This window comes from Fukomys damarensis, unplaced genomic scaffold (genome assembly GCF_012274545.1).
Source record: "Fukomys damarensis isolate Sample0158 unplaced genomic scaffold, DMR_v1.0_HiC HiC_scaffold_8, whole genome shotgun sequence".
Lineage (NCBI taxonomy): Eukaryota > Metazoa > Chordata > Mammalia > Rodentia > Bathyergidae > Fukomys > Fukomys damarensis.
Genome location: NW_022900920.1, coordinates 27143937 through 27163829, shown reverse-complemented (window position 1 = coordinate 27163829; position 19893 = coordinate 27143937). Strand labels below are relative to the sequence as shown.

The window sequence follows — 19893 nt, the reverse complement described above, 5'->3', positions numbered from 1 at the left end:
AGATTACTGACATTTAGAAATGGGAGGAAAGGAGCTAAAGGTGTAGGGAAGGTGTGATACGTAGGGGAAGAACAAAAAGGGAAAAGAAAAAAATGTGAGAGAATGAAAAGATGAAAATAAAGTGTTTGTAGATGGGGAGGGGAGGAGGGGGTGAAGGGAGGGCAGAGGTAAGGGGAAAAAAATGAGAATCAAGACTTGCCATGTAAAGGTACATGATCCCAACAATGAATGTAACTGTACTGTATCCCTAAATGTACCAATAAACTCAAAAAAAAAAATATTTCTACAATGAGTGTGTGAAAATATATTTGTGACCTGGTGATCATAAAAGCAGTCACCCCTCATATTTCTCTTGCATAAGATCATCTATATAAAGCACTAAGCACATGTATCATAGTGAGTGGTCCACGCATTACTAACAGATGATACTGGCTAAGTACCACAGTATCAGTGGCAAGATTATACTTATAAGAGTGTGAATAGTTAGAACAAGGGAAATGTCCGAGGCACACTCCAGAATCTAGACTTCATCCAATCAGCAGCGGGAAGTTGGAGTCAGGCTGTGGTGCGTCAACAGCTTTGGGCCAGTGTGTGCAAAACGATTTCTGGAGACGGGGGATGAAAAGTCCCTGGATTCCTCCAAGCCTCAACTTTCTCCTCTGTAAAATGGAGATGATACTGCTCACACAACTCATCTCCTGATATTGGGTGTGTGAAAATAAGAGAAGGCCTAACATCAGGTGAAGACCAGCGGGTAATGCAGCGGGTAATGCAGAGTAATCTACAATCGCACACGTCTGCTAGTTGTTTTCATGTTGTCTCAGCGGTGACTCAGAAACCTGTGCTCTTTGGAAAACTGACCTCCCTAAATTTCCCCCTGGATCTCATTTCTAGGGGTGCTCTGGGGCTGTAACCAGGTTAAGGCTAAAACTGATGGGACTCTGGGCAAATAGAAATTTTCTGGGAAAAAAAGCAAAAAGGAGAGGAAAAGGGAAGACAAACTGAAATGAGGAACAGAAACCGCCCCAGAGATTCTGAAAATATTCTGCTTACCCGCGTCTGTCTGGTCTTAGTGGGTTTCATTGAGTCCCTGGGCCTTTCAATTTTTTAAAGCAATGAAAGGGCTTGAAGTGACAAACTGGTAGAGGCTAAAGAGTTGAGACTTTTTAATCCCCATCTTTATTCAGTTAAAGCAATGGAAAACTGCCCCCTTGCCAAACTTATTAGCACCTGACAATAAAACTGTTAACAGAGGCCCAATAGTGGAATATTAGACTTTATGGAAAACACCTTGCTGACTTCTCAATTTCAGGTTGAGTTCTGATTAGCCTTTCAACTATGTTTTGACCTTGCCAGACTGTTTTAAAGTACCTGAAACAAAAGAGAATTGTATCTAGTTTTTTGGACTCACATCCAGGAAAAGATGAAGACTGGTTCCATCTACAGGTACATGCATGAGGTTGGTGTGGGTAGAGCAAGGCCCCTCAAGCAAGAAAATATTGCAAATTGAAAGCAACTCGTAGCTATTGCGGAGGTTGATGCAAAAAGAAAAAGAAAAAAGAAAACAAATTGTCCACTGAGTTCAGTTAACATGTCCGCCAGATATATACATCAGATAAGGAACATCTTAAAGACAGCAAGTCCTTGCTCTCTAAGGCCAAGGGACGTGGATATAAACATTCATCTTAAAGCACAGACACAATACTCCTGGGCTTTGCATATGGCCCGGGGAGGGAGAGCGGGTGCGCGGCAGCAGGCGTGCACACGTGAGCCCGGGCTGCAGAAAGGTACAGAGCAAGCGCTCTAACTACAGCGACTGAGAGCCCGGCCCTTCCCATTCCAGGAGCAGCAGCGTTACAGCAAATCTATAGGGCTGCACAGTTAGATTCCAGTGAAAACCCACTTACCTGCACTTTGAACCTTACACAGATTATTCAGAACCTCTGTTTTATTTTTGCTTATATTTGGAAATACAGAAGTAGAAATAAATATTAACTGATAAGTTCACACCCTAGAAATGATGGCTGTGGTTTATGTATTTCCTTCTTTTTCCCCCTTCTTTCACTGTATGCATATAGGAACACATTATTTTCTGTTCCCTTCTGTGAGATGGTACTTTTATTACATAACCTGCCACCCTGATTTATCTCGCAGGATGTATTATAAGCTGGGCAATTTCACATATAAGTAAGTTTTTCAAAACTAGACTTTTGTTTTTTATTACTTTTTTTTTTTTTTGGACCCGGGATCAGACTCTGGCCCTTGTGCTTGCGAGTCAGATGACAGAACCACTGAGCCAAATCCTGAGCCCAGAAGTGTTTTTGTTTTTGTTTTTGGTACCGGGAATTGAACTTGGGACCTTGTGCCTTGAGAAGCAGGTAGCAGCACCACTGAGCTAAACCTCAGAGCCCCAAAACTGAAGTTTTAATGGTATACAATGACCCATTATATTCACATAGCATTACATATTTGAGAATTCTCCTATTTTACAATCATTACACATTTTAAGTATGTTTTAGTATTAAACATTGTATCACAGCGATCAATTTTAAACAGTTTCCATTTCCTTGGAAGAAAAAGTTAGCTAAAGCTACTTTTTGATTATTGTGATGATTTTTTTGTAGCCACAAATTATTTGGTATTTCTCGCATTAAACGCTGGAGCTTATATCTCCTCTTCTTAAAGTCACAGTGCCCTCTGGAATGGCCTTGGATAATAAAATTGATGACTAATGTCTCAAGAGAGCTAAGATTGAGAAACTTTTCCCAGTTCTTCTAGTAATGGTTATTCTTGGAGTTTTTCTCCATCAAAGGACAAGACAACCGACCTTTAAGCTGCCATGTGGAACAGCACATGGAGATAACAGAGATGGATGGATGGATACAGAAGAGATACTGTACTTCCTCGGCTATTCCAGCTTCTAACTTGTTTGGGTCCCAGACCAGGAGCCAGACATGTGCCGGAAGAAGGCAGCGGATGGAGATGAACTCCACACCCACTACCATCTGAAGCCATGCTAGGGTGAGCTCTGGGAGAGCTGCCCCTTAGAGTCCAGTTGGTCCTAATATTCAGGAGCAAAATGATTGCGATTATTCTCTATTTCTTGGTGTTGATGTACTCATAACAGACAGGGTGAGCGCTGATACAAAACCTAAAATATGTCACAGGAACTGTGGAATCTACAATGGGCAGAATGGAAAGGAACCTTACAGAGGCTATAAGTGAAAACAGTGTGGTCCCGAACCTGATTGGCAGTGGGCAACAAGGGATCAATGTGACCTTGAAGTTGTGGGACGCCAGACATCAGGGGGTTCTTTTGTGTAAAGGCAGAAAAATAAGCAGTATCACTGGTTTTTTATGTAAAGGTATAAAATATACCCCATAAACCAGTGGGTCTAGTTAACAAGATTTCAAAGCAAAATGTTTAAAGTGATCATTCATTTCTTTTAATTAGCCAACTGAATGTTTAAGAGGAATGCTAGAGAACTTTGAATTAGAAAAGCAAAATTTAGAGAGACATGCAGGAGCCAGGTATTTTGGCGAACAAAATGAATACCACTTCTCACTGTCAGACTCTGAATGAGAGGGCGCTCAAGAGGAGGGGCCGGTTTCAAGACGAATTCCAAGTGGCACTATGAATCCCACCACTACAGCTTCCAAAATGTCTTAAGCACTAGAAAATAGACCCCTCAAACTATGAAAGAGCACAGGCCACCCTCTTAGGTGTCCTCAGATAAACAAGAGGTCTCCAAAGTATCCAGGCTTTAGCCCCACCAAAGCCTCAGAGGAAACCCAAGCTTCATCAGTAAGATCTGTGTGTCTGTTTGTGCTCTAATGCACGGGACTTGGATGCATAGAAAACCCACAAACATACAAATTATGATGAAGATACATGGTCCAATTTCAAGGTCCAATAGAGGAGCAATTTTGATAAAGGAGTAGGAGTTGAAGGAGATATTGCTTATTCACACAGAGGGTGGAGCAATGATGCATACTACAAGTCATTTCTTCTCCCCCTCTTTCATGGAGCATAATTGAAGAGCTAAAATTTATTTCAAGAATCATCTCCTAGGGCTGGGGATTTAGCTCGGCGGTTCGGTGGCCTGCCTTGCAAGTGCAAGGTCCTGAGTTCAATCCCCAGTACCAAAAAAAAAAAAAAAAAAAGAATCATCTCTTAATCTGATCACTCCTCCTCTGGATATCACCCTAAACAAAGCTGTCACCATGTCTCTCCAGGTGACCTCCATGGGAGAATCTTAAAAATCTGAGTAAGGGTGGAAATTATTTTATCTTAATTTTTCTTTATTTTTGACCCAAACTCTATTCATTTTAATATGGATTTAGTGATCTCCTGCTGCCTACCCAGGATCATTGCGGATCAATGGTGAATTTTTAAGAAATTAAAGGAATCTGGGGAAATTATACTGCCAATCTAACAGCAGTTTGACTTCGGCCCTTACACTGCTCTGTATCTCTGTAGCTACTGACACCTATAACCCCCTCCTTTCTCCATTTCCCTCTTCCCATGAGTGTGCGCGTGCATGTGCGTGTTCATGTGTTTGTACGTGAGTAAATTAACAACCTGTGCTGCTATTTCAAGTGCCTTACCCTCAAGCAACTCAGTGACCCTCTCAGCCACTTAAGTATGTCACTCTCTCCCAACAGAGGTGCCCTACTGTGTCTCTTCTGTTGCTCTGAATTATAGAGCCAGCACAGTGGGCAGCACAGTGTTCATTATACAAAAGAAAATTCCCAGCCGGGCATGGTGATGCACGCCTGTAATCCCAGCACTCGGGAGGCTGCGGCAGGAGGATCGCTGTGAGTTTGAGACCAGCCTGGGCTACACAGTGAGTTCCAGGTGAGTCTCAACTACATAGTGAGACCCTGTCTCAAAAAACCAAACAATAAAATAAAACAAAAGAAAAGAAAATTCCCAGAAGCTGCAGCTCAGTGGTGGCACACTCAAGTCCTGTACATAAAGCCTTGGATTTGGTTCCCAGCATATCACTCCCCCACAAAAAAATAAACTAAATTCCTGATGAGTAGAAATTAACCAGTGACAAGATAAAGTACTTCTCTCCTGGACAATAAACAATAAAATAAAAATACGTAGGAATACCTAATCTCCACGGCAGTCATTTCTTCTGGTAACTTCAGTTTCCTTTCCTCCTAAAAAGAGCAAAAAAAGATGTTTGACTTTTGTCCTGGCCATCTTTTGCACTTTGGGGAAAATGGGGTAAGGTGAGGGTGGAACAGGACCTGCAAAAAAATGAGGAAAATAGATAAGATCCCAGTTCTTCAACCAAGGGACACAGAGAGCCTGCACGATGACCCAAGGTCACTGGCTAAAAGCCAAGTCCGTCCTGCAGCCTCTGATGCCTCCTTTTACAATAGAATGGAAGAGCATGGACTGATGAGATGCCTTCTAGAGTGCCGACTGTGTAATGATTCCTAGAAAATGAAAAGGCCCGAGTACCACAACATTCTTGGTTGATTATATTTACTAAATGTATTTTAAAGGTACAGGACTTGGGGCCCAATTACTGGACAGCTGGAAACCTCTCTTTTCTCTTAAATAGCAGAAGTGTGAATGGAGCCCTTTCATTTCTGCTGTGTGTGAGTATCAAAGGCTGGGTGTGTACAAACCATGGCGTAGGAGGTGGCTGACAAGACGTGATCCATATGTATGTGTGAGGCGAACATGATAACCACTGCGCTGCAGAAACTGACCATATATAGGTGGGTAATGATGACAAAATCGTTTTTCAATCGTCATGGACACAGGCACTACAGGGGAGGCTTAGCCTTCGTGTTCCAGACATATCCATTGTGTTGAGAATGGGAGCAATCAGAAAAACACGAAATTAACAACATAAAATGTATCAAAGCAAGGAACCTTTCATGCGAGTCTGTAAAAATCTCGTGATGACAGCCATAGGTAACTGAGTAAAATTATTTCTTTTCTTCAATGCCTATTTGTGTCTACCAGTTGGGAATCCAATTCACAGCTTTTAGCAAACATTCTTAACTTCTCTCATATTCAATCTCACTCATGCATAGCAGCAGACTTCAAAATCTGTCCATGCTTTCCTCTATTCCATCTCTTTAAGAATACAAACAACATAAAAATAGATATATTTTCTAAGTCAGCTTTTAAGACCAAATGAGCTTTTATCTCCCAACTTCTGTCTTCTCTTAGTTATGTGTTACTCACATTGGCTTAAGCCTGTCACTACTTTGAAAGTTTCTAATCATCTCTACTCAGATTTTGTGCCTGAAAGAAAGACACAGGAGCTGGCCCAGTAATTAACCATGACTCCTCCATCAATGTCAGCAAGGAGGGGGAACTACTGCAAATCCCACTGAGCTGGCCTTGCTGCTTTCATCCTGGCCCCAGCTGTAGAGAAACACTGGATATATGGTTAACATGGGCAAAGAAAGTGCCATAAATTGGACAGTGTTGAAGCAAATGTGATGTTTTGGTTTAGGGATGGAATGAAAAGTATAAGGTTAAATATTTGTATTGTTTTAAAACAAGAGAATGTAAGGTCCTCTCCCATCCCATAAGAAAGACAGTTATTTTTTCTGTTAACATAGATTCTCTTTTCTATGCTAATAGGCTGAACATTTCAAACAGCAAATATTGCAACTAATTTTTTTTTACAGCACACACACAAAAAAACTGTTGTCCTAGAAGGATTTTGTGTGTGTTGTGTGTGTCATTAACATTGGGAGCAAAAACATTCCCCAGAGTGATAAATGGAATATCATACATGAGAACTGGGTATTTATCCTGTAGTTATGTAATAGATAAGCAAGAAAAATTGAGGAAAAAAATACTTCAATAGATTAGGATGGTAGGAAAATTAAATAGAAGGTCTAGAAAGGCAGGTTTGAGTTTCAAACCAAACCTCATGTAGACTGATTAAAATATGTTCTTTTCCCAATGCTTTCAGAGACAGACAAATGTAAGTTATTAGGATGAATGAACTCAATTCACTACTCAATAGAATATAGAATATAGAAAACAGTCAGTATTAGGACTTGGTTAGAAATTTACAAGATATGACACTCTCTTTCCACATGAAGTGACCCTACTTTTGAGAATGTATGAGAATGTTCCTTTGGATTAGGGAGGAGCTGTTTGGAGACAGAAACCACCATTTCTGTTATTTCAACAGATCCAATCTAATATGCAGCCTTGCTCACTAGGTATAAAGTTACAGAGAGGAAACTGAATGCTCCAAAAGAAAAGGGACACCCATGTATACTGCAGGTAGACAAGAAGCACTCCTATTCTAAGGGATCAAGGGAAATATTTGGAATTACCAATACTTTGAAATATAAAAAAGAGAAGAACACTGGTCAGGCGCAGTTTCTGAAAAGAGGTTGCTTGCTTCACAGTACTGGTATGGTGGGATTTGGAGGAGGGTCATGTAGACCTGGGCTTCTGAAGATCAGATGCCAGGCAACTCAGGCTGGTGTCTCGCAGACAGCTGTGTAGTAAGAGGAGACGGTGAGGAAGGCTCTGCAAGTCTACAAGGATTGCAGGCTGGATTCAGCTGCTGCTAGGGTAGAACAGCATTTCTGGAGCAATGCTTTTAGGAACCAAAGACTAACAGAAAGCAACTTCAAAAAGTAGCTCCCAGTTTGACAGATTGCAGGACAGTCACCCCTTGGACCCTGTCTACCCCTGCTTACCAAAACCAATACATCGCCCCATTGTGTGTTTGACCTTATTCCAATGAGCTTCAGTCATGTGTAAATTGGAGAGCCAGGACTGAAATTGAGAAGACTGTACTATGAAGGCTAAAGCCATTACAGGAAGTAAGACAGATGGCTTGGCTGAGGGGAACAGGTAAGGATTCATCAAGGATGCAACATGTCAATAGCAAGGAGCTCCCCTGGGTAGAGATTAAGATAACAGTGTTTTAGGTAGATGAGCAGAGCTAAGCGAAGCAACCATTTGGGCCAGAAAGTAAGGAAGAAAGCAAGCGAGACATCCTACCCTCTGCTTACCCTTTCTCTTCTCTCTGGTCCCATCTCAGATGTCACCTCTTCATAGGGCTCTTCTCTGATCGCCCTAATGTCCCTCATTACTCAGGGGCACTCTTGTTCTATCTTATGTCCCATTCACGCCCTTGTTTGTGCTGTAGCCTGCACGCCCCTGGCACAACAGCAGTGTGAGGAGAGCACCCTCACTCCTCTGCCCTCCTCCACTCCCCAGGGCTGGCAACAAGGCTGCACAACACAGGCTCTCAGCAAACACGTGTGCAGTGAGCAGACGGCAAGACCAGGAGGCAAGCCAGAGCCAGATGTTCCCGGGAACAGAATCTGGACCTTATACAAAAGATACAACAAAACTGGATTTACGTGGTGAGGAGTGCATCGTTAGGAGATTCACCTGATGTGAAGGAGTCAGACTGCAGATGGCAGAAAGGGAGAGCCGTTTAGAGAACCACTGCAACACCCAAACGAGACGGAGTGCTTGTTCATCTGATGGTGAATGGGCCGTGAGTTTCCGAACCTGTTGCCGTGGTAACATGCTCAGCAAGAGCGAAAAGTGGTCGGTGACTCTTCTTTTCCTTCGCCTGCCAGAGCAGACACAGCCTTCATCCTTCTTCAGATGTTGTTCTGTCACCACAAGTGAGTAGCTTCCTTCACAGGAATCCACGGAAGCTGCCCTCCCCCACCCAGGGGCAGCTGTGACAAGAGGACAGCAGCACTGGCTGCTGGATCAGCTAAGGACAGCAGAGAGGGCTCCTTCAGACCGCCCGCTCCAGGCACCCTCCTTTCTTGCCTAGAACTCCTCCTCCGCACAGACTGGCCTGATCTAGCCTCTTATGGGCTTATTGTGTTCTACATGTTGTCATATTTGAGATGTGTACACTTGCAATTTCTCTTTTCCACTTAGATTTTGGCTTAAATGAGAATCATATAATTAAAATCATTAATTTTCCCTTTTGTGTGGTTTCCCCTTGAATGTATATAACTAGCAATTATTTAGCTATTATTGTGCCAAAAACATTTACGCTACTCCTATTATTTTGGGTTTAACATTCAGTGCTACATTGATCATTCATACAAATGGGTCCTCACGTAAATACTTTTTCTAGGATATATGTAAATATACAGGTAAACAAACACATGGATGGATATGTCTCAGAAATGTTTTCCGCCATATTCCAGGGGTACATACTTAATTCTGTGTACATATGTGCATGATAGGGAATTATAAGTATCAATATATGGAAGTATAATATATATGATATATCCTATATACAACCACAGACTATATAGAACATGTGCACACACACACACACACACACACACACACACACACACACATACACACATCATAGTTTGTTCAAAGGAATAGAATGAAGATTCTCCTCCATAAAATACTGTCAACTTGCAATTAAAAGGATTTTTTTCAACTCCCCTACTATCACCCTATCTGTTCCCATTTTTCACATCCTTCACAATGCTTGGATTTGACAAACATTGTAATGGCATCTTATGGTGTGGTTATTTTAGATAGCCCTAATAGTTTAAGGGGTAAAAAAGTATTTCATATCCCCATTTCTTTTTCCTCTTTTCCTAAATGACATTTTCATATGTTCTGCCTTTTTGTTAACTTTCCTGCTTTACAATGATTTGTGGAAATTCTTTGTAAATATAAATGTTGCCAGTACGCATCATAAATAATTATCCCGTGGATGTCTTCTGTGGAGGTTTCTCTGGGTGTAAGTCCTTGAATATATTTACTGCAAGTGAGCCTGTGTGCTTAGGATTGTATCTATACAATAATCCTTATATGTGAATCTGTTATGTCCATCTTTATCTGTTCTGTGTATCTCTGTACTCTCATAGCCATATCAAGGTAAAGCTATGTATGTGTCTATGTCTGTGTGTGACCTTATATACCAAGACTATGACTGTGTGTATCTATGTGCTTGATCCAGTGGCTGTCCTAGAATATGACTGTAAGTCTGAAGTTATTTCTGGGGTCATATATTTAGATATCTGAGCATGTTTATGTGTCCACACAAGTGACACACTTGTGAAACAGATGCATATTCTTGAGACTTTATATGAAAGGAGGAGATTGAGAAACATGTCCTTGGTCCATCTGCACTCCTAAATTTCTCTGTGCTGCAGCTAAATAGACCCATGTGGAACCACAGGGAGTTGATCGGGACTTGGCTATAAAAGAGAGTCACCTTGATGCTTCTTAAACCACACTGATCAAACCTCCATTTCTACCAATTTTGAGCTTATAAATTCTGAGCTGAGACCCAGACATTGGCAATTTTTAAAAGCTCCTCTATTTATTATTATATAAACCTAGGTTTGAAGATGACTGTGCTAATTAAAGGGCTAAAACTCTCCACAGCAAGTTTCAATGCATCTTGCTTATGTGTGCTTTTATTTAAATCACAGCTTGGAAGGAAAGATTATTCAATTAATTTATCTCTGCAGGAAAGGTCCGCACTCTTCCTCTTCCCTGAGGAGGGAAATGCCTCACCAGAATGGACTTGTGAGACAACAGCCCTTGATTAACCTATGGAAGCCAGAGAGGGGAAACTCCATTCCCAGCACAACTCTCTTTCAGCTGCCACTTGTTGCTCTCAGATACATCGTTATGAAATTAAGAAAATGGAGTGATTTCTTAATTTACATATAAACTCCCTGTAGTCATTGTGGGGCTCTCAGAAACAAAGACAGGATTCATTAGTACAATTAGACTAGTACTACATAAAACTCTCAATGCAAGCTTTGAGGCATTCATTACACAGTAATGAAAAGAGAATAGATAGTAAATGAAAGAAAATTGTTAGGTTTGAAGGATGAAGACTCATGGGCAGAAGAGAGGTAGGACTTAAATGTGAGAAGAAAAAACCCTGCAAGTATTTAACCTTGGAAAGCAGGCCTCTTTCATTAAGCAAGCAAAAAAACCTTCACACAAACAAAAACTTCCCACAAATTAAAGGCCCCCATTCCACTAGGATTCAGTACCATTCACCTCCTTAGCAGATGACATTTTTCAGTAAACATCCTGAAAAACCTGCTAGAAAGGGGCAGCCTGTCTAGTAATGTGCCTATAACCCTATCCTCGCCTCAAAAGCTCACCTAGGAGACTCTCCATGGTCCTGACACTATGGACTCTGCTACCCGCAAGAATGAAGTCAGGTGAAGAGATTCTAAATTAGGCAAGATGAAAGCCAGATTCATAAGCATGTCTCAGTTCCATTGCTGTAATAATCTATGAGAAACATAGAAAGGTGCTAAATAAATATTTGTTTAATGATCTGTCAGAAATGAATTGGCAACTCAGGGAAACTCGCAACTAAAGTCAATGCAGAGTCAAAAGGAAGATTTATGACATCAGCATGGTTATAGTGAAGGGAGTGCATTAGGAACAAAATATTCATGCAAAAGCATGAAGAATATGTTATCTCTATGGATTCTTCTGAAGTGAGATCCTCAACTATCTATTGAAACAGGTATATTTATCATCCCAGTTTTGCTGGTGAGAAAACCAAAGTCCAAGACAGCAAATAAAATGTCATGTAAGTGACATGTAAGTAATAAGGCCTAAATTCCATTCCAGATTATAAAACTCCAGAGCCCATGTGCATGAGCAACATAGCACCCCCTCTCCATTCACCAAGGACAAGAATACAGAGCCACTGGGGAAGAAGTACATGTACAGCATGTATTAAAATGTCATATGGTGTACTTTTCTTTCATTTCACACTAAATAATTTGTATGTAACAAGCTGCTAGTTGATCCCCCGACCGCCCAAAAGTTGAGGAGCATCTTCATCTAGAAGGTGTATAATCTCCTTGCTTGAGGATTTTTAGTACCAGAGAGATGACTGCTCCCTAGGATGTAAATCAAGGAAAGTCATCAGGTCTGCTGCATGCCAAGTGTCTTACATGACACTGCAGACACTGGCTTTCAGTGATGTAAAGTGCTTAGTCTTGTCACCAGTCTTGTCAATCATAGAATCAAAATGCAAGATTGTTTTTCTTATATTTTTCCTCTTCTCAGGCATCACGGTGCTTTATTTCCCCTTCTCTTAATGTCTCGACGAAGTCCACTTGTTATTATACATATAGATCTGTGAGCCTCATTGGCCTTTTCTGGGACCATTAAGCCCAACAAATTCTGCTTCCCTGATTTATAAAAAAGTATGTGAATGAAAAGATCAAAAGAATTTTCTTTTTTTCTGTGGGCCATAAAAGATACTTCCCTTTTTACTCACTCAATAATTTTGCTCTGTCTGGTCATCTGGAGGGATGCGGTTCCAGAAAGAACAGTAACCCAACAAGATAATCAGAGCCCACAAACTAATACCCTTTATGTAGGCTTTTTTACCCTTTCAGGATGACACCTCTCAGGACACCATAGATACCAAGACAAGCAAGGGCAGAGATGGCACACAGGAGGTCTCCCTTTATATCTACCATCTGCTAGAAATCACCCCTCCTGACACGTCTCATATCTCATTGTTCAGAATGGGGTCCCTTGTGCACCCCTAATTTGGTGAAGGAAGCTTGGAAATTGAATATGTGGCCAAAAGTAACAAAATCAACCATATTTCTTTAAGATCATGATGGTCAGTTCGCAAAGAGGTTGGAAAAGAAGCAGAGAATGACAGTTGCCCGGTCAGCATTCCTCGGCTCATCTCAAGGCTATGTGTAATCTACTGAAAGCTGATGTCACCTTCAAACTACAACGATTGGACCCCATGATTTGAACATAAAATAAGAAAAAAAGCCTTCTAGACATGTGATTTCTAATGACTTTCATGGGCTAGTCAGCCTGTAGGATGGCTTAGAAAGATAATTTAGTGAATAGTAATTCACATTAGCATATTAAAATAGCCAGTAAACCTGTAGTAAAGGTACAGTAACTGCAAAAAAAAAATCTAGTGCATTGTTTTTCAAATGCATTTATTGTATTTTACTTAGTTAATTTATAGACTCTATTCTTTTGTGTGACTGCCATGGAACACATTCTCTTCTTGCTAGCTCAGATTGTGGATATGCCATTTTGTTTGAGAACTTGGTACTTTCTAGCAAAGACTACCTATATTATTTATAGCTCCCCTAACTGCTCATATTGATGTCCATCAAAATTGAAACATTTTATTTTCTTTCTCTCTGAGCAAAGTATATATCAGAAATGAGTAATCAATTGCATCTCTCAGTCAACAAAGATCTGAGAGAAATATGATTTTAGCCACACAAAGGTAAAGTAAAATATCAATTCAAAATTATAGAACTATATAATGGACCATGTAAATACCAGCCGGTGAGAAATGGATGCTACTGCCTTGAGATTTCAATTTAAAAAGCAGAGATAGTAAATTTGTTCATTAATTTTAGTGAATGGTTTCTTACAACTTTTCTTAAATACTTATTCTGCAAACAGTTTTCATGAAGAGAAAATGCCCAGTGATAGAGCCTCAAAGATTGAAAAGTTCTGATACTGCCACATTTCCCACCTCTGCCAACCCACTGTCACCCTCCCCAACTCTCATTTTTACCCCCTAGGGTTGGCAATCCCTATGTGAGTTGAAGTCTAGGAACCAGGGAGGGGATTTCATCCTTCCCTAGGGCTACTGGTCTCAATTCCAACATCATACCTTGATGCCTCATTAGGACCATTTGCAACTTGAGAGGAGAGAAAGATCACAGTCAGTCAGTCAAACTGTTACAGGATCTTTTCATACAAAAACCATGCCAAAATCTCAATATGAAACATGTCCTTGGGGAGAATAATATCGACTGTTCTTTGCTCAGTAACAATTTGACATACAGTGAGTCCCTGACTTACAAATGAATTCCATTCTGAGAGAACATGTGTAAGTCAGATTCATTCATTAAGTCTGATAAACCAAGTTTTATATACCTTTGACACAAATAATACAGTGTGAAGCATAAAAAATCCAAACACACAAAAGTAGCGTTAAGACCCTGACTGTACTGCACTACTCTATACTACTGTACTACACAACAAAGCACACAGTAGCACAGCAGTGATGATGTCTAGCAGACATGTGAGCTACTTTTGGGATTCATCCCCTCTATGAATATAATGTGAGGCCCCCTCATATCTGTGAAAGTCTGCAACTCAAATATTCGTAAGTTGGGGCTTATTGTACACTCAGGGATTATAACTGTTCATCTTGACTCAAACTTTTCCTGCAAATATTAAAACTCTCTATCTCACCACCTGTCAAGGAGGCAATATTCCAGAGCCTAGCTACATTTCCAAGATCCAGCTATTAGGAACTGGGCCAATGTAAACATAGGTGCGCACATATCACTGTGGTATGACACTTTCAATTCTTTTGGGAAAATACCAAGAAGAGGAATAGCTCTAGATTTAGTTCTTTGAGAAATCACCACACTGATTTCCACAATGGCTTCACCAATCTATACTCTCACCAACAGCAGAGAAGCATTTTTCCCCACAGCCCCACCTGCATGTTATTGTTTGATTTCTTGATAACTGCCATTCTTTCTGGAGTGAGGTGGAATCTCAGCATTGTTTTAATTTGCACTCTCAAATGATCTCTGAGGTTAAGCATTTTTTCATATGTTTATTTGTTGTTTGTATTTCTTCATCTGAGAAGTGTCTTCATTTCAGATGTCCATTTTTGGATTGGGTCTTTAAATTTGGAGAGTCTGATTAAAAAAATTTTTTTTAAGAATACAAAAAATTTATTGAGGGAAAGAAAGCTTCTGTCTGAGAGACAGAAGGGGGATCAGAAAGTGGGTTGCCCATCCACCCTGCTTCTCAAAGATGTCTTATATGGCAAAGCCATGTGGTGAGGCAGGTGCTAAGTGGAACAAAACTGCAAGACCCAATGGAAAATTATAAGGTAGGCATCAGGTGGGGCAAAACCATGAACAATCAGTAAGATTACAAGTATAGTCACCCAGGTAATATTGATTACATGGGGGTCAAATGGGGGAGCAAGTCATGTAACAAGCATTCGAGGATTTAGAGTAAGGGAGGGTGTCAGGGACATTTCCTAGAGAGGCTGGGTTAAGACCTTGGCCCCCCACCCAGATGACTGAAACCTATTTAGAATATCAATCACTGCTATTTATCCCCAAGGGAAGGAAGCACAAGGGTGTAATAGTTTCTGTCCTTTTACAATTCTGGCCTTCAGTGAATGTGTCTTGATTGTCCTCCATGTTGGCTCCTCCTGGGCTGACCCGGGCTAACTGCCTACAAAATATCTAATTAACTTTCCTATCTGCAATATTCCCCTCTGAAGAAGTACCCCTAACTGCTGTGTGGGGTGGAGGCAAAAGACAAAGATGCGTTCTGGCTACTTCAGCTGAAGAGGGGCATAGTTGTGACCAGCAGTTAAGCGTTACTTTAGAGAGGGTCTGTCTAACGGCCATTAATAAGCACCAGGCACTGTCATCTTGGCAGCCATATAGCTTTGAGTCTGGAGGAGACAAAGCCACAGAAACAGTTAAGAATACATGGGCCAAATTATAAGGGACTGCTATGAATATAGCCAATATTCTAGGTACTAGTCCTGTCAGAGGAACAGCCAGAAAAAAAATTTTTCACCCACTTTGTAGGATGTCTCTTCACTCTGTTGGTGATTTCCTTTGCTGTAAAAAAGCCTCTTAATAAGAGGAGATTCCAGCTGTTGGTGGTGTGTACTATTTCCTGTGCAATCAGGGTTTTGTTCACAAAGTCTTTGCTTACACCTATGTATTCAGCAGTTCTACTTATTCTGTCTTCTAGCAGATTTAGTGTTTCTGTTTTAACCTTTAGATCCTTGACCCATTTTGATTTTAGTTTAGTGCATGGGGAGAGATATAGATCTAGTTTTAATCTTTCACATGTGGAAAGCCAATTTTTCCAGAACCATTTATTAAGGAGATTATCTTTCTTCCAGCGAAGGTGTTTGGCCCCTTTGTCAAAGATGAGGTGGCTGCGTGTGTTTGGAGTTGTTTCTGCATCTTCTCATATATTCCACTGATCCTCACGTTGGTTTATTTTGTTTGTTTTGAAGGTTTTGGGTTGTTTTGTGTGTGTTTTTGCCAGTATCTTGCTGTTTCTGTCATGGTAGCTTTGTAGCATAATTGTGATGACCCCTGCCTTACCTTGGTTGCTTAGAATTGCTTTTGCTATTCTAGGTCTCAGTTAAATTTTTAACTGGACTCTTGGCTTCCAGGAAAGACTGGCCCCCTTAAACAGCAAGATATTTGAAAAGAAATATCTTATTACATAAAAAATGTTTTGCTGGTGTTTTTGAAGTATCTCTTCTCTGCAGAGCTCAGAATTTCCCCTCTGTTGAGAGTAGTTTGAAGTTGCAGCCTGAGGCGCTCTCTGAGGGAAAGACATACTTGCAGATACAATGGTTCTAAGCGCCTGGAGTGGTTAAACTGCATTTAGAAATCAGTAGGGGAAGGCTACACTTGAGCTTCCCAATCTACAGCAAAGCATGACTGCTTAAATGTACTCATTTTTCAGGGTGTACTCATTTAGTGTCTGCTGTCAGGCAGTGTTGCGGGGCAGGAATTGGACCTAGTGGTCTGGGGGGAACTTCAGATATCACAGTTGGAGTATAAATCAGGAGCTACCCTCCCACCCCCACCTACCTGTTTCTACTCCTCTCTTTTTCACCCTGTTTTCCAGTTCCCTCAGTGGCCTCCTTTTCTCTGGTCTCTCAATGAGGAAGAGTACCGAGATCCCTGAAGATAAATCATGTGAATCTGTGAGAGACACAATAAAATTGTGAGGAAGACTAGCAGCTGTGATGGGGTAGACAGTTTGGGGTGGAGTGGTGTGCTAGACCTTGGTCTAGAAAGAGGGACAGAGAGATGGGAGGGTGAGAGGGAGGGAGGGAGACAGGAATAGGGATTCAGATATGTGAAATCATAAATTATAAATATGGCTAAACATTAAGTATATTTTAAGAGCCATAATTCTTTACTGGAGAAATGAAATGCGAATAGAACAAACTGTCACTTAATTGCAGTGAGTGCCTGGCTCAACTCCTAAACTGAGGCTCAAGAAACGGAAAGACAAGTTTAGAAATGAGACACTCCATAGAGGACATATGGGGGTCATGACAGTTTCTGAAGCTGATGTAGCAGAAACTGAAAACAAAAAGTTGATGTAGCAGAGCCAGTTACTGTGCCTCCAGCCACACTTGGGTCAGAACCAGAGGTGGACCTCTGGATCAAAAGGCCAGAGGAGGGGCTAATGATCCACAGGGGAGTAAGCGGGTGTAGAGTAAGGATCGAAAAACTTTTTTTAGGGGCCCTTTAGTCACTGTTTTAGCTCTGTGGACCATGAAATGGTCCCTTCTGGGATTGCTCAGCTCTCCTTTTGGAGTGCTGAAGGAGCATGAACTGGATGTGGATGTGTTCAAATAAAACTTTACTTACAAATATAAGCTGTGGGCCAGATTTGGCTTAGAGCATTAATTTTCTAGCCCCTGACCTAGTGAAAGATCACACAGGCCTACCTGGGAGGCAAGAAATCGAGCTTTGTCACTTCCTCACTATGCGTATCGTATTTTCAAAGAAAAGTAATGAAAACAGTTTCATCTCTCTGGATTGTAGTGAGGACTCCTGACATCACAGTTGTGGCAATTTTTTGAGAGGATTTTAAAAACTAGACAGAATCCAAAAACGATAACACTCTGGAATTAAAGTGTAAGAGTTTACAATGAATGGGGAAAACTTCAGGATTTTCATATGCCTGCTAAAATTACAGGCACATTTCCTGTCCTCCGTTCCCTCCATTCCCTTACTCTCTTTTCTTGCCTCTGGTAGCCTGGATTTAGTTCAAAATACAGAACCCCCTGTTCCCAAGAAGCCCACCCCCCTACCCCAAAGGGAAGCACACTTTCCTATGACTCCTGTTTGAGAACTGAAAGAGAGGTAGAGCTCCTTTCTTTCGAAGGCTGCCGCCCCCATTGCAAAGAGCATGCTTTTTCCCTTCTTTGATTGCAACTGTTAGCCTGGAGGGGTCAAGCTGCAGTAGAATCAGTGGCGCAGTAACAGTTGAAGGAGAAGCTTCTTCAAACCATGTTTGCTTCTGTAGCTCCTAGGGAACACTCAGGGGTCCACTATGCCTTGGAGGCCAAGTTAGATGTAGCTTCTTCTACTCCCCCAGTGAGCATCTGCATTTTAAACAAGGAATCTTCTGTTTCAGGAGAGGTACGTGGATTTATTTGAAAGGCTCAGCACTTCTTTGGACCTTCTGCTTAAGCACTTTGCCTCTGATGGGAAGGAAGACAATGAAAGCGATTATATTTGACCTAAGGACAAACTGTCCTCCAGCAGATTAATGGATAAACTAATTGTAGTATATTCACAGGATGGGATAATGCTCAGCTAAAGGGAATAAATTATTTGTTCAGGCAATAGCATAGATAGACCACAAGTGTTTTGCTAAGGAAAAGAAGTCAGACCAAAAAGAGCACATGTTTCTTCGTTGTATTTACATGACATTACAGAAAGGAAAGTCAATGAGATGAAAACTGACCAGCAGTTGCCAAGTGTTGAAGCCAAGAAAAGGACCTGACTGCAAAGTAGCAGCAGAGAAGAAATGTAGGTGATAATGTTTTCAAAAGTATGGATGCTGGCTGCCTGACTAAAGTCATTTATCAAAATCATATATCAGAACATCGCACATAGCATAAATTTTTAGAAGGACAACCAGAAGATTGAAAAACCTCAGGAAAGTTTGCGTATTGTGATGGACTGATTTAATTACATTACATATCTGATATAATCTTCAATCTCTGGAGGGGATGAAGGGGAAAGAACAGATGTAAGTAACTCTAGGAAACAGTATTGTAGGCTGTTTCCTATAAGCTCATGACAAAGATTAAAACACTATACCCTCACTGGTAATTTTATCACAGGGGAAAGGGCTAGCAATTCTTAAAGCACTCTACATATATAGGAGGACAGGAAAAAAAAATAGTAGGTAATACAAGCCAGTGTTTCAAGGTCAGGAGAATAAAGTTACAAATAAGCAAGAACTGAAGGTTAGAATGAACCCTATGTGCTGGAGGATTCAGCGGTACCTCCAAGAGAAAACATAGCTCCCCACTGCCTAAATGTGGGCTGTGCATAGAGACTTCCTTACAGAGAATATAATTTGGAATGGGGAGAGGCAGGTAGTGTTACAGAGGAGAAAACTGACAAACATTTTCTCAGCAAGGCAAGCAAGATTAATGTCAACAATCGTAATTCATTAAAAGCAGGTTTTACTTCTAATGTCTTCTGCACACTACCCATAAATCCACAATCATGAAAACATCAGGTAAATCCTAATTGAGAGCCACCTTATCAGTACTGATACCTGATTAGTACTCTTCCAGAGATTCAATGTCTCAGAAGAAATGTGAACCAAAGAAAACTGGCACTGTCACAAGCACTTTAAGAAGATACAGAAACAAGAAGCGACTTGGTGTCTTGAATGAAATCCTAGAACAGAAAAGATGCAATGGGTAAGTGTCAATGATAACTAAATAATACAGTATGGGCTTTAATAACAACTTATAAACATTGCTTCATTTAACATGAAAACTGTACCAACTTGCAATGTTGGTACCAGGAGCTACTGAGCGTAGGATGGAGAACTCTCTGTCCCTCTGTATCTTCCCAATTCTTTTAAAAATTAGAAATTCCTTTAAGACAAAAGTTATTCTTAAAAATCCACAGTTCAGAGGCCGGATGTGGTGGTGCATGCCTGTAATCCCAGCACTCAGGAGGCTGATACTGGAGGATCACTGTGAGTTAGAGACCAGCCTGGGCTACGTAGTGAATTCCTGGTCAATCTCAACTATACAGTGAGACCCTGCCTCAAAAAACCAAAAAAAGAAA

At 40.9% G+C, this 19893-nt stretch overlaps 1 long non-coding RNA gene across 1 annotated transcript in view; it reads right to left on the bottom strand.

Moving 5' to 3' along the window:
• LOC104863830 overlaps nt 1–19893 on the bottom strand; it is a 29454-nt gene that overhangs the window by 7266 nt on the left and 2295 nt on the right. The window contains exons 3-5 of the long non-coding RNA XR_780698.1: nt 19370–19494; nt 16648–18278; nt 5120–5169 (exon numbers count right to left, since the gene is read on the bottom strand). This is a non-coding gene — a long non-coding RNA (uncharacterized LOC104863830). The remainder of the gene's footprint in view (nt 1–5119; nt 5170–16647; nt 18279–19369; nt 19495–19893) is intronic.